We start from the raw sequence: 10,080 nt of genomic DNA, 5'->3' as shown, positions 1-10,080 counted from the left end.
TAAATAGACTAGATGGGCAGTATTTTCATTGTGGTGGTGGATAGAAGGTGATGGAAAATTCTTTGTCACTCTCTGACAAGAGGTCGAGTCTATTTCCCTCTCTCTCGAATCCGGGTTGGCCCCGTGACTTGTTTTGACAATAGGATGCCGCAGAAGTGATACTGTGATCTCCAAGGCTATGACTCAAAGAGTCTGCAGCTTCTTTATTCTCCACTTGGATGCCCCCTCTGGGCAGAAGTGCTGGCAGCAGCTGGAGTAAGATGAGGGGCCACCAGGGGACTTCCCCTGTGGCCCAGTGGTTAAGACTCTGTGCTTCCAATGCAGGGGGTGAGGGTTCCATCCCTGGTCAGGGAACTGAGATCCCACATGCCGCATGACCAAAAAATAATAGATAAATAAATAAATAAATAATTTAAAAATTAATTTTAAAAAAAGGAAGGGGGGGCCACAGAAGTGCGTAGGAGGTGTCCACTAGGTCATCAGAACATGGAAGATGCAGCTAACATGGTACTTAAAGGGCGCCGGAAACCCCTAAAAATAAGAAAGGTGGAAAATATGAGCTAAGCAGGCAATTCAAGAAGCTAGAAAAAAAAGACAGCAGAGTAAAGCTGAAGAAAGTGAGATAAAAGAAATAACGAAGGTGAGAGCAAAAATTCATGAACTATCAATAGAAAACAAAGAGAGAGCATCAATAAAACAAGGTTTTTCTTTGAAAAAGTTATGAAAAAGAAAAACTAGCCGAGAAAAAAAGCAAGAAAAAAGGTAAAAGACAAACAGTATCAGGAATGGAAAAGGGGATCTAACTCCAGATGTAGGAGAGATTTAAAAATTATATATAAATACTATGAACAACTTTATGTGAATACATTTGAGTATAGTTGGGCAGACAGGCAGGTCAGACAGCACAAGGCGATGGAGACGGCGGGACGGGTGTAGGGGCTGGGGAAGCAGGAAGGAAGGGGCACCCCGCTCACCCTTAGGGGGGCTAAATTATAATTTTCAAAAAGCTGAAAACGTGACTTTCACATATAAAATGGACATATGTAAGTAACTGTTTCCAACTCATTAATTAATGAGGGAACCGATAAGATATTAAGACCAGTTGAAAGGAAAATTTGAAAATCAGCCATGTATATAGGCAATCAGGAACGCCAGAACGAATTTGCTAATAGATGCAAAACTGGTCAATGGGGCAACAAAATGTAATGTTTGAGGTCATCTTCTCCAGATGACAGAAACCAATTGTATCTCTGCGGGACAAAATCCATTTGCATTGCTGTGGACAAGAATTATTTCCATTTTCTACAGTTCAACTTCTCCCCCATCGAGCTGTAAAATAGCCTCGTCAAGAGAAAGACAAGGGTCCAGGCTCGGCCAGAACAAGGCAACCCCTGGGGATGAGCTGCACGCGGCACGCCCAGTATCACTTTGCCCATTTTCAAGTCTTGGACAATTTCTCTAGACAAGGGACTGTCTCTGTCTCTTCACACCTGCAGGACAGAGTGCGCCTCAATCCAGTGCATTAGAATGACCAGGGGAACTTCTAAACATCCGGATCCCAGGCCACACTCCGGACCCTTAAAATCAGTATCTCTGTGCGTGGTGCCTGGTGATCTTTAAAGTTCCAGGTGATTCTGACATGCAACCATAGTTGAGAACCACCCCCCGGAGGACATCCAAGCAGGAGCTACCTGCCGCTGCCCTCCCTCCACTCCCCGCCCCTCCCACACCATCACAACCCTCCCCTCCCACCGTCCACTCCCTGCCACCCACCCCTCCCATCCCTCCACTCCTACCCCTCCCACCCTGCACTCCCATCCCCTCCACACACCCTCCCAGCCTTGCTGCCCACCCCCCACCAGCCCACCCCTCCCTCCTCTCCCTTCCCCGAGCCTGGCTTCCCTTGAGCCTGGGGGGCGGGGGCAGTCATCCCTACCACCGGGCAGAAGGGGCCGAGTGGGCATGGGTGCTGCCCGGGACAACTCCCCTTCCAAAGCCCCCTCCCCCGGGGGTTAGTCCCAGGAGACGGCCTCTTTTGAGTGTTTTGCTCCCGGACACAGAAGGAACCGCAGCTTGAGAGCAGCGAATGAGCAGAAATCTATCATCCTCAGGAAATTGGTTCGGGCCGCCCTGCAGAGTGACCGTAACCACAGACGCCCTTCAAGTGCCCGGCGAAATGCACAGGTTGGATAGTAACGCACCAGCTGTCTTCGGGACGCTTGTAACCACGAGGTGGGTGGGCCATGGAGCAAGGGCTTAAATCAGGGGACATGGGGGGAGGCTCAGTCCCCAGAGGCTCCTTTCACAAAAAAGCGGGATGGAGCCAGTATGCTTTCAGCCTCCAGGTACGTTTTCAGCCGGGTGAGAGCCCAGTGCTAAGCTCCCCAGGCTCGCACGCATCCCACCCTGGAGAGCAGCTGGGGAGATGGTCTGGGAGGGCAGGCTGGCCTTGACTGGAACTGGCCAGATGCCCTGGCAGCAAAAACCCTGAGCAAGCTGACCAGCCAGAAGGCCAAAGGGGGAACAATTTGTCCAGTGACCTCAGGCAAGCCTGAGCCTCTAAAAATTAAGCACAGTAATACCTAGTTCCTGAGGTTGCTCTGAAGATTAAATGACACCACGGACAGAAAAGCCAGCCTCCGCGGTGTAATCTCCCTCCCTCCCTCCCTGTACATCCCCAAGAATCAGGGCACGGGCTTGGCTATCCTACAGGCTCTAGAGGTGCACCTTCCATGGTGGCAGCCACATGTGACCACTGAGCACTTGGTGCAAACCCAGATGAGCCGTGAGTGTAAAATACACACTGGATTTTGAAGACGCAGTTAAAAATAACAAGTACTCGGGCTTCCCTGGTGGTGCAGTGGTTGAGAGTCCGCCTGCCAATGCAGGGGACACGGGTTCGTGCCCCAGTCCGGGAAGATCCCACATGCTGCGGAGCGGCTAGGCCCGTGAGCCATGGCCGCTGAGCCTGCGTGTCCGGAGCCTGTGCTCCGCAACGGGAGAGGCCACAACAGTGAGAGGCCCGTGTACCGCAAAACAAACAAACAAACAAACAAACAAACACTAACATTCCTTTCCTCACCCTGTCAGGGGTCATGGTGACCTGCTACTTGCCTCCGATGTGCAGATCTGGACTATGTACCGTTGGTGAACTCTGTAAAATGTCACAGTGTCTCATTTCGTCTCAAAAATACATATAACTGTGCCTTCGACTTCTAAGAAGTGAAGCACCCCTCTGAGCTTTCTGAGAAACTGTCTCCTGGGTTGTAATCCTCAGGTTGGCTTGAATAAAATCCTGTTTCTCTTTTCAGCCGCCTATTGGTTAATTTTTGTCGACAGTGGCCACCAGCGAGCACAGCTGGGGCCATGGAGCAGCCCCTCCGGTTTCCGCCCAGGACACCTCTCTCCCCCTTCCTCTGAGGCTCTGGTCCTCAGGGAAAGTCCTCACGGTCTCCAGGAAACTCAGACACCAAAGGCTGACGCTCCTCGCTGGGAGGACCCAGGCTTCTGTTCCAATCACATGAGCTGAAGCCTTGCCAAAGCCACTTGTATTTGTTCCCAAACCTGTGCGTGCCAGCTGACCTTGTTCAATAATTACATGATTTAATAAAGGATGATGTACACTGGTGAAATACTGTAAAACAAACAAAACAGCAGTGTTGCTCCTATTTGAAATAAAAACAAATCTAAGTTGTGTCGACAGAAATAATCAATTAACAATCTATAATAGGGATAGAAAAAAATTTTATTTGAGCCAAAGAGGACTACAGCCTGGGAGACAGCCTCTTAGATAACTGAGCAACTGCTCAGAAGAAGCAGGGTTTTCAGCATTGTTTTGTATCTTGTCACAACAAAACATTAAACAAGTCAGGGATACAGTCCTTCAAGGCTTCAAAAAAAAAACCAAACCCCAAAACAAAAACATATCAGCAGGTACACAGTGAGTCAGTATAGCCTTGGCACCTGGGAAGGTAGTCTTATCATTGAAGGAGTACGAGCATTGGCCTCCCAGGAAGGGGAGGCATGTCATCTTTTTTATTTTATTTTTGGCTGCGTCGGGTCTAAGCTGCGGCACGGGGGATCTTTTGTTGCAGAGCGCTGCAGAGCACAGGCTCTCTGCTTGTGGCGCACGGGTTTAGTTACTCCGCTGCATGAGGAATCTCAGTTCCCCGACCAGGAATCGAACCTGTGTCCCCTGCACTGGAAGGCAGATTCTTTACCACTGGACCACCTGGGAAGTCCCCATCTTTATTTTTCACATGGACATTCTTTACTTCTGGCCAATGCACCTTTTTCTTTAATGATTAAAGCAGATGTACAACGTATGTTTGATAGGCCACAAGCAGGCTATTGTAGTTGGCATAAAATTCATGTTAAATCATGTATAAGCCATAATGATTTCCCCATACCTCAATATTGAAAATTTCTTCCATTAGTTGAATACTGTGGAGTCTATAAAGCTAAAAATATTTCTTGTTTAATTAGATGTGAGCAGGACAACTCTACAAGATTGGGGGGGTGGGTCATAAAAATCTAGATGAATTTGCTCAGATTACTTTGCAAGCATATTTAAGACCTCCCTAAAAATTTTTAGACCATGCCCACCAAAAATAAAAGGCCTCAGCTTCCTATCAAAACATTAGCGAATGGATGTTATCTTCTTCCATTTTACATTAAAATAAAATGTATGTAACATGTCTGCTTTTTTTAATCCCCACTTTACCTGACTTTTTGGATAAACCTAATTCCAATCAGATTCCGCTGGTTTAGAAGGTTAAGAATCTCTACTCTATAGTCCCCAGCTGGCTGGGTGATGTGGGGCAGGGGCTGGAGGTTATATTTGAACCCTAGGGAAAGCCTGGATGATAAAAGGATGCAAAGTGCAAAGTCCAGAATCAGCAAATCCAGAGACAGAAAACAGATTAGAGGTGCCCAGGGGCTGGGAATGACTGCTACAGGGGAGGGGGCTTCCTCTCGGAGTGATGGAAATATTCTGGAACTAGGTAAGAGCTGAAGGTTTCACAACATTGTAAATGTACTTTCAAAAAAACAAACTGAACCGCACACTTGAAAATGGTTAAAATAGTAAATTTTATGTTCTGTGGGTTTTACCAAGGAAGTCCTGCCTGCCGTCCTCAGCACCCTCTGTACCTCTCGGCTTATTCCGAGCTGTGACTATATAGGCCTCGGTTTTATGGATTTGATCTGCTCTTCTGATCTGTCCTCTCGACACGCCCTTCTTTCCATGTTTGTTTGTAAAATGCACTGAAAATCCAGGGAAGAACGTAAATGACCATCACGATGTGCCAGCTAAGATGTCTGAGTGCTTGACACAGTTGGCTAACCCAACCCTCACAAGTGCCATCTGGCAGGAATCATCGTCATTATGACCATCATCCCCATTTTACTGAAACTGAGGCACAAACAGGGAAGTGGCCTGCCCGAGGTCACACTGTAGGCCAGCGGTGGAGCCTTTGGCTACGTCTGCCCATCGGTGCTGCTCTGTCCGGGTCATCTGAGCTGATGAGCTGCCGCTCCCAGCACTGCCCGTGGTGGCCATGCCTCCCCTGGCACCTGCATCCCTTTTAGATTATTGGTCCATAAAGACCCACCAGAGGCTGTCCTTTAAGTTGCAAAGCTACATCTCGGCCTTGGTGGGCACTAGTGGGCCAGACCCTCTCGGGAGATGAGCTGCATGAATGAGGTGAGTGTGAAGTCGGGAGGGTCACCAAGTATGTCAGGCAGGTACCTGGCTCTGGCATGACTAGGTCCAAAGTCCAAGATAACTTTTCTACACCGCATAAAAAAATGTATGTACTGTCTGTAACGCCCTGACCACAACACAAAGATAGCATGGAACGCTCTGATATGGCACTACGTGTAGAACCACCACCATCACAGCTCAAAACACAGGCTGGTTTTTCCTTTCTGCACCTTAACAGATGGCAAAACATTCAAAGACAGTGGGACTTGGGAGAATTCTCTGCTGTGAAGTATGGCCCCAGCCAGTGCCAGCAGAGCCGCCAACCTCTGTAACAAAGCCTCCTGACCCTGTGATATGTGCACACACTAGGCATCGGGGTGGGGGGTAGATTTCAGATCTTGGAGGGTATTTTATTGTGTTAACTTTTAAATTCTCTGAATATTCAGACTTGCTGAAGTCGAACAAGTCTGACTTGGCGAGGGGGGGTTCTGCGCCCACCGAGAAGCCTGGGGTCGGGGTGCTCAGGGACTAACTTACCGGTCCAGGGCACTGGCAGCACTGAGGGTGTGTGACCGTGAGTCACTCTTCAGTCGGGAACTGTGCTGCCCACTGCGCCCCCTCGGAGGCCGAGGTGACACACTCAGTGCGTGGTCACCGGGCACAGAACCCATAACGTGTATGAAAAGTCTCCTTTTATTTATATTCTCATACAAAACAGGGCATGAAGCAAGTCAGCACTCAAAAACTATGTAGACAGGAGTTAAACCAAACAAAACTTGGAAAGTGCTAAAACAAAACAATCACATTTCAGGCACATAGAACCAGGCAGAAACGAACTCAGCAGATTTTCACCCAGCACAGACACAAATCTTCCAGCAAACTCACCTGCAAAAAACGCACACTTCATCAGTTTTTATTTGACTTCAGCAGTCTGAATATTCAGAAAATTTAAAACTGTTAACACAATAAAATACCCTCCAAGATCTACCTTCCACCAAGAATACGATGCAGCCGGTGCCCCGCAGCGACCAATCAGCCCCCTCCTTCCAACTCTACGGGCTCCACCCCAGTGACTTCCTAACCCACCACTGCAGGCACACCTGGACATCTGCCCACCACCATGTGGGGCCCTCCTGGCCCATAGTGGGCACAACAAGCCGAACTCTGACAAAGACCCCCATAACAACACCAACCCATCTATTCCTACCTATTCCTCCCTTTCTCTCGCTGTGCAGTTCCCCAGTTTCCCCCCAACTTTTGAGTTCCCCACACCCTCTCAAGCACTTTCACACTTCCTCCCTTTGGTCACGTTTCATGGGCTGGAAACGACCTTTACTTCCTCACAGGGCCGCATTCTGCCGGGTCCCACTGGAAACGCTCCTTCCTGGGGTCCAGGGCACTTCCTGCCGTCTACCTCTCTGCATCCCAAACCCTGGAACACCAGGGACCACTTTTCTTGACAGCCCCTCCAAAGCAGAAACGTAACGCTTTGACCGCTGTAGGTACTTCGATGAGTTGAAGAATCACTTCTCCATCTGTGTGCTGACAACAAAACAGGCAAAGGTAGGAGAAGGAGGAATGCCACTTCATGAAGGAGCAGGCTGAACCCCACCAAGAAAATAAAAACTAAAAGCAGTTCCACAAGCAGTTACTGTGTGAGATCCCCAGGAATGATCAACATGTAGATCCTCCCCAAAGTGGAACCTGTCTCAGCCTTTCTTCAGGAAGTGAAAGGGCATCTGTATGCCATGATCTGTCACTGCCCCCTCCAACAGGTTCTAGAGCTGCGCGGTCCCACGCGGTCCGACACAGCAGCCACTAGGCACATGTGGCCATTTACATTTAAATTAAAATTCCACTCCAGGCTTGGGGCATGCTCTACAGGATGACACAGATTATAGACCGTTTCCAGCATTGCAGAAAGTTCTGCTAGACTGTGCTGCTCTGTACACAGGGCTCTTTTGATGTTATAATTTTCAGTACATCATCTTCTTGTTTAAATCCCATACCAACCTCCCACTATTCTCAGGACAAAGCTCCAAATCCTAACAGAAGCCACAGGCCCTGTGTCGTCTGGCCCTCTTCACCTAGCTTCGTTTCACACCGTTTTCCACTTTGCTTTCCAGGCTACAATGGCCTTTTCCCAGTTCCTCCATTAGCCATACTCGCTAGGCCACTGGACCTTTGCACATGTCGTTCCCTGGCCTTCCCACCAAACTCCTACTCATCCTTGAGTCCTTCGGAGTCCAGCTCAAGGGTCTCATCCTCAGGAAAGCTTTCCAGTCTCCATCAGATTCTTTGAGACACATATTCTCATTAGACTATGCTTTCCTTCAAAGCACTCACCTCAGACTGAATTATACCCTCTTTAGGGTGATCACTTAATTTTATCTCCCCAACTGTGCTGTAGCTTTCTGAGAACAAGGGCCATAACATCTCTGTATCCCTAACACTTAGCATGGTGGGTAGCCAAAGAATCAAAAAATATTTATTGAATAAAACAAATTACATCAACACTGTTTACAGCTTTTTTTCTTTCAGCGAAAGTTCTGTTTGCAGTATCATACATGATCATCAAACTGCTGCTAGAATGTTCACACCTGTTACTGCAAATTCAAAACCCAGGAAAAACCCCTCCTGGGAATTTACTTTAGGTCAGGGTCGGGCTGCCTGGTACAAGGTTGCACCCACAACTGGGCAGGTTCAACAACACAGGAGCCTCTCCCCAGACCATCGGCCTCAGGACACTGCGTCTCCACGCTTGACATACCTGGATTCCCCAAACTGAGGTCACTCCGAATACGGTCACCGACAAGAAGGAGCAAAGAAAGGTTGCATGCCTTCATCCAATCGCCGGGGTCTGGAGAGCTCTCACTGTCTGAGAAAAACCTGGGAAAAGAATGTGATACCACGCACTTTAGGAGGATGAGTCTCACTGGATGTTTACACTCTCCTCCCCCCGAAACTCACGCTGGCCCCCCAGCCGGGGAATCCAAGGCTTTTCTGCGGGGTGCAGCGCCTCCTACAGTAGCCCCTCACCCTGATTTTGGTGCCTGCATTCTGTCTCCTCCGTCCAAGCCGCAGTTGCTATGCGGGGGACGGTCCCTGAAGTCCGGGCCCCCGGAGCTTCGTTCCCGGCCCGGGGCGGGAACCGGGGCCGCGGGCCAGCATCACCCTGCGGGCCGGGGGTCGGCCACCCGTCGGGGGCGAGGGCGCACATCCCCTCGGACACCAGAGAGCACGTGTCGCCGCTCTCTTCCTAATCCCGAGCCAAAGACGCTCCGCACACGCACTTCCGGCCGTAAGTGACGACTTACCATAGAGACGGCACCTAGAAGGTCGCCCTAAGCTTTGAAAAATGGGTCCTCCATGGCCGCCTTAAAGGGGCCGCAGCCGCGAGATGTTGGTTAATGGGGACGAGCGCCCTAGCGAGAGGGGAGGGTCCTAGAGCAAGAGAATAAGGCCATCCAGGTGCCTGGTGCTGAGCGTGAATTATCCCTCTACTCCTAATGCAACCTTAGGCAGAGGGTAGGTACAATGATCACTCCTGTTTTCCAGGTGAGAAGAGCGGTGCTGCAGAGAAGATGAGTTACTTTCCCAAGCCTGGGCAGCCAGGAAGCCATCGGCCCTCTGCTTTATATGTTAGGAATCACAACCCAGCAGTGTTGGAATCTGCCTTTAGGCAGGGCGGCGCTCTGGTTAGCCACAGGCCCCCTCCAATCCCTATTGCTTTTCACCCACTGTTCTCCACGTTTACAGCACCCGAGGTCCCAGGAAGGTGTCTGAATTTGTGACTTGGGGCCTCCAGACTAAAAATCCCAACTCATTGGCACTCAAATCCTTCAGAATCTAGCCTGGTATGCTGCTTCTCTCTCCCTCCCTCAATTATGAGGAACTTCTCACCATGCTGCCTGAACACCCAACCCTGCCAGCCTCATCTTCCCAGAAGTCTTGAAGGACAGGATTTGTTTTTGCACGTGTAGTTCCTCACAGAGCCGGGCACCTGGGCGCTGCTCACTCCAGGTACCGAGTGACGTGGGAGGAGGTGAAGCAATCTGTCAGACAGGCTGTTTTGCTACTTACTTAACCTCATGGGCCTCTGTTTCTCTGTATGTGAGATAAAAAGGCTGGACCGGGTCCCAGGCTTCATTTATCAGTAAACCTCTTTTTTTAGATGCAATATTTTTTCAGAAATCCAGTGGTTAAGACAGACAAACTTTCTAAAACCCAACAACGAAAAGACAAGAAACCCTATTAAAAATGGGCAAAGGACTCAAATAAACATATCTCCAAAGGAGACATAGAAATGACTGATAATCACATGAAAATATGCTCAACATCATTAGTCATGGTACCACAGTGAGATACCACTCCTA

The 10,080-nt window shown here is 49.3% G+C and overlaps 1 long non-coding RNA gene across 1 annotated transcript; it reads right to left on the bottom strand.

Moving 5' to 3' along the window:
* Nucleotides 1-1,894: 1,894 nt before the first annotated feature.
* On the bottom strand, nucleotides 1,895-8,964 carry LOC309794267. The gene is made up of 3 exons (XR_014292010.1): nucleotides 8,744-8,964; nucleotides 8,475-8,593; nucleotides 1,895-7,246 (listed from the first exon to the last, which is right to left on the bottom strand). It is a non-coding gene; the product is annotated as an uncharacterized lncRNA (long non-coding RNA).
* Nucleotides 8,965-10,080: the final 1,116 nt, after the last annotated feature.

The sequence above is a fragment of the Mesoplodon mirus genome (genome assembly GCF_964341445.2).
Source record: "Mesoplodon mirus genome assembly, chromosome: 18".
In the NCBI taxonomy this organism is placed as follows: Eukaryota; Metazoa; Chordata; class Mammalia; order Artiodactyla; family Ziphiidae; genus Mesoplodon; species Mesoplodon mirus.
The sequence above is the reverse complement of the archived record's forward strand: the minus strand, read 5'-3'. Positions and strand labels throughout refer to the sequence as shown.